At 39.5% G+C, this 5,443-nt stretch overlaps 1 long non-coding RNA gene across 1 annotated transcript; it reads right to left on the bottom strand.

Annotated features, from left to right (window-relative positions):
• Nucleotides 1-2,324: 2,324 nt before the first annotated feature.
• On the bottom strand, nucleotides 2,325-3,586 carry LOC125178302. Its single transcript, XR_007156856.1, has 3 exons — nucleotides 3,510-3,586; nucleotides 2,880-3,063; nucleotides 2,325-2,386 (listed from the first exon to the last, which is right to left on the bottom strand). It is a non-coding gene; the product is annotated as an uncharacterized LOC125178302 (long non-coding RNA).
• Nucleotides 3,587-5,443: the final 1,857 nt, after the last annotated feature.

Genomic DNA, 5,443 nt, shown 5'->3' with positions numbered 1-5,443 from the left:
ACGAAATGTGAAACACACATTAGATTTGCACTACTAAAAAACCCTTGCCACATGACACTGAAATAATTTGATTCTCAACTCATAGACACTTCCAATAGCAGAATTGTGATCTTTGGCTCGTGCACCAACAGACGCGGAAGATGGTACTGAGGAGGATGCCTGGGACGAGTCTGAACCAAATAAGTCATTAAGTGGATCTTTCTGTAAGGCTTCATTAATTCATTGCTTTTCTTTCACATCCTGTTCTTCATAAATTCATTAACTTCGCAAATGAATAAATTAATTTACTGGTACGCGTTCATGGAAAGATCGCAAGTCAGGCGCCTCTTGCTGCGCTATCTCTGATGAAGGACACGCGGCGCTGATAACGGCGTGGCGGGGCTTGGCGACTATAAATATATAGCTGCGTTTGTGGCAAGAAATTCAGACGATAAAATTCCTCAGGTTTAATTAAAATTTTAGAATATTAGCTGAACAATTCAAAAGTTTGAGGATCAAAGTCACTTTACGCATAAACAAAATTCTGATTTTCATTTATGTACGAATTTTGAATTCTCGAAAGCGCCCAAACATATTTATTCTGGATACCGAAATCTTTGACGGCAGCTAAATCGCCGCGCCGAAGAAGAGAAAAACAATTTCTGTTATAAAATTTTGTCTCTTGAGAAGCTCGATAGTGGAATGAGTGCTTGGGTCGAATTATTTACTTACAAAGTCATATCATCACTTATCGAACTTCAGTAGAGAAAACTTAATTACAATTTGACAGCATTTCGAATATTCTTCAAACATTTCCATCATTTCCTTCCACAATAGAAAAAGAATTAATTTTACAAATTTCCTACAGGAAACTATGTAAATGATGGAAATTATGAAAGTTGCGAATAATACAAAGCTGAATGCAACGCTTGCTTTAGAGGTATGGACGTTTTAATTAAAACACCACACGTGCAACGGAAGGTGCGTAGCTGCAGGCGTTGATACTCGTTATCTTCCCCGGCCTGATAAGCGGAGTCTTGCTTATCTCGCCGCGCAGTTCAGGCGCTGCAGGTAAAAGACATCGTGGCGGGGCTCGGAAATGACTCATTATTATCTATCATGGTAGTTGACATGTCACAACTCACTTGATATTAATCTTATTTATATTAAAAAATCTGCTATATTTTCCTGGTGGTTGACATGCAACAACTCCCCAGTCAGAAATCGCCGCAGTCTGGAAGCCAGCCGCGGGTGAACTTGCCTGCGCCAACGCTCGCCCCAGCGCAACGCCAGGGTGGTCAACAGCGCAGGAATGTCCACAGCAGCGCAATATTGTGGCAGCGCTTCTCGGCCTGGAAAGGGCCTGCTGCCGCAGTCAGTCTGTCCTACCGCGAGCGACCAGGCCGGCAGGCACTGCCAGCTTCCGCGCTATCGCGAAGGTGGTTGCCGCGATTGGCGGGACCGTTGCGCAAAATTCCCGCAGGCCAGAGGTGGCCGAACGTAAATTTCGAGCCAAAAAAAAAAATCCCTACGCCCTCTACTATATATACATAGCTCCCCTACTTTGTGGAGCTATATATAATAATTGTGGAGGGCATGGGGAATTATGTAACAACGAACACATACAAAATTATAAAGCGAATTTTAATGCAGCCATTCTGAGATATGAAGTAGGAACAAGTATAACAAATTATGACAGAAATAAAAAGATTTACATGTTCGGGCCGTTTATTAGAACCTCAAGTGCATATAAACATTCAAACTACAAAAACATTTTTTGAGTAAAACGTAAAGCCTTACACATGGAGTTTAAGCAGTCGACAAACATAAATTAAGAAATCTATTTCAAAACTGCTATAACTATATTTTAGAACAATACACGCTTACGTACGATAATGTAGCCCCTTCATTATTTTCAAAATATACATACAAGCTTATTCCTGGTTTTTACAACGGCGTCAGCTAAAGGATAACATCATCTCGTATAAATTGTAAATGATAAGCACCACAATACTTGAGAATCTAACTTAGTAATCAGTAGTCAAATACGTGAAGTGGAACTCTAAACTAGTTTGAAATTTCTAAAATAAGTACTTCAGTACTCCATGCATGAAACTCATCATCTCAGAACGGAAATTGATAATAGTTGACAAGTTAATTTCAAGGGGAAATAGTACACAAAATCACCATACTAAAGCAACTGCGCGCATGACACACCATGATAACTTGGAATGTTTTCTGATTGGGTCGCTGATGCGTTGTGGCTGTTTCCGTTAATCCAGCAAGTTTCACTGAACAAGCTCTGGTTTTAAGCGCGAAGTTTTCGCGGCGGCTTTCCACTGCATGCTGAGGTAAACGTCGACACATCTGGACACGTAGACTAGGCACAGCAGTTGGCTAGACTCCCCTGAAGAATAAAAGTGTATCAGCTTGTTTCCTGGATAGAAGTTAAGTAAGAAAACACTTCTATGCAAATAGATGACATGAAGATATTTTCTATGAATACATTTGGTACATGAAGGAGATTCATACCTCAAATTTATGTAAGAACTTCGATCAAAAAGTTCAAATAATACTAAGAAATAGAAAAAACCTCCAGTAATGCCGGTTATAAATTGACAAATATCTCGGCATTTGCCCTAAAAAATATTCCTTTTGTATCTTTTGTACAACTTGTGCCTGGCAAATGCTACCTGCGATGCATCGTTCTCTGACATCTGTATAGTTAGTGCCTTGAAGATAGCGTCGTCTTTGAACATGTACGAGCAAGCACCTTAGTTAGGTCATGTGACAATGGGAGTATGGGACAGCATCCGCCATGCTGCACGCAGCGCAACTAGGAAAAAGTCCCTTCATCATGAAGTAGAGATGCAAACTTAGGCGTCCATTTGATTTCTCACCTTTATTAACAATCATCGTGTGGTGCAATAAGCAGAAATTTGACAGCATATCAGGTCCCTCCTGCACCCGACATCGATGCAGGCAATGCCGTGAAACTTGAGAGACTGTTCACCCGATTCCTCTCGGGCCTCGACTGCTTAGCGGGCAAAGTTATTGTCGGGTTTAGCTGCATTCAACATTTGCCTGCAACAAAATGGATTCCATCAGTTTTGATTAGTGAACCTGTGACCAGTAATACGAGCTTACAGACGTGCTAAGTTTAACTGACTCTGTCATCTCGATTAGTTTAAAAATATCAGCTAATTTAATATAGAAAAAAAGTATGCTTCTCGAAATTTTTCCGGTGGCACATTTATACATAACTCCGAGACAAAAAGTTCATTTCAGATCATAATCATAACGTTTAACTAGAAATGAGTGGATTGACAACGGATTCAATAGGCAAGCGTTCCTTTCGATAGCAATACAGTAAGTTAGGTTGGAGATGAAATAATCCTTGAACGAGAAGCAATGTTTCATGACTTGCAAAGTTGCAGTAACCAAAATTTAGCCTTGATAGTTGCGCATAAGATCTTAAACAGGATGAAAATGTAAATACAATAAATTTTGACGTTTTATCTGTTCCTTACCTCCAATATTTATCCAAAATTAACCGAATTCGGGTCGTGTGCACTGCACCACACGCACATTCTAGGTACTTCCCGGCCACACCACTGTATAGAGCAGAGACTAGTTAGACTACTGCGCATGCGCTGCTCCGCTGCAGTGTACGCTGTCGCGCATGCGCAGTAGCCTGGCAGTTACTGTTTAGCTCGTTTAGTATTTCTATTATTTTGTAAATTTATATTATATTTACTTTCAGATTATATACCGATTTCACGTTTTTCATCGAATTTATGTCAATAAACTGAATACACACAATACCGGATGGAACTAGTTCCACAAATACTGGCGACATGGATTCGCTGTAGTATAGAATAGAATAGAACTGTCGAAAAAAATGTAGAAAATAAAAAATCATGTAAACCTCATAATTTTAGAGAAATTAAATAAGTGAATAATTCAGTCAGTTTCTTCCGGTAAAAGCTTCATATTGAGATGCATGCCTAGAAAGTTCTTTCAATATTACTCCGCCTTCATCACCCTTCATACCCCTTCCTCTCCTTGCCTCGTCAAAGCTTGAACCGTTACCGCCGGCATATTCGACGTAGGCCGCGGCAGAGGTGCGGCCAGTTGCCTGCCGCAGCTTTTGCCGACCGAGGCCTCGCGCAGTTCGTTGCAGATGAGGCCATATCTTCGCTAGACTGCTTGGGCGCGAGGTGAAGTCGGCAACAACGGCCTAGATTTGCGCGTTTGCGAACGTCTCTGCGGCGAACGGCCGCAATGACTGCGAGAATTTCGAACTGGGTCACTTGATAATAATCTTATTTGTATTGAAAAAACTGCTATATTTTCCTTAATCTCAGATCCTATCTCACGATCTTGTATCCTGCGAGGCTTGGTCTGCATGTTCTTATCTGATGTTTGGCGGCTGTTTTTCGATAAGTTTAAGATTAACTGTATAGATTAATATGATTTATATATTAACCATATATAAATTATTATTCAAATTAAAATTGCAATGATCCTTTGAAGCAGCTTAAGAGGAGCATGTCGGTCAAAAAATTTTTATTTGGGGACGGATCATTATATGAACCTTGGTACACTCATGTAAAATAAAAATCAATGACTTTCTTGTTCACGTAATTTTTCAAAAATGAAAAAGAACATAAAATTCATAGAAAACGGCAGAAAAAAAGTCTACTGTAAAAATCTATCTCCTCGTTGGATTTTCAAGCTACAACATCGAGAGACATATAATTCGATGCGTAAAGAGCATATCTAAAGTTTATTCGTTCATTTTTTTCGATTTTGTAGTTCATTTTTAATTTTTCTGTTTTTTTTTTACTCCTACATCCTTTTTTCAATGTATAATCAAACAAAAAAGATACCGAAACAAAAACTTAATGATCTATATGAGATTTTTCTTACGAAACGAATGGTATATCTCTTAATGCCGTAGCTTGAAAATCATGGGAGGAGATAGGTTTACAATCAGAAAGTTCATGTTTTCAGGAGAGTCTAAAAACTGAAATTTGTGATCATTAAACGTATAGGATTTATCGACGCTTCGACGGCTGTCGTAAACGAACTAGTAGCTGATGCTTAGTTGGATAAATAACTTAACTTGTAACTACAGTAGAGAGTTAATGAAAGCTGACTGGAAGCGAGGATTGAGCAGGTATATGGCTGATCACACGCACGGTAATGCAAACAACCTCAACTTATTACAAACAGTACATTTGCAGACAGAAATCCAGATCAATTTGGGGCAGAAAAACATATTAGCTGATCTGCTAACATTTTCAAGACACGAAAGTGTTGTGACCAATGAAATATTCATTATTTCCATTAACCTGGCACGGGACAGCGCCCCCCTTATCTTATCGCGGCCCTGGAGATAACAGCGAGGGGGAGGCGCTTTAGTTCAGCACACTGACATAGCAAATTGCTAGAGTATTAT

This window comes from Hyalella azteca, unplaced genomic scaffold (genome assembly GCF_000764305.2).
Source record: "Hyalella azteca isolate HAZT.00-mixed unplaced genomic scaffold, Hazt_2.0.2 contig8739, whole genome shotgun sequence".
Lineage (NCBI taxonomy): Eukaryota > Metazoa > Arthropoda > Malacostraca > Amphipoda > Hyalellidae > Hyalella > Hyalella azteca.
The sequence above is the reverse complement of the archived record's forward strand: the minus strand, read 5'-3'. Positions and strand labels throughout refer to the sequence as shown.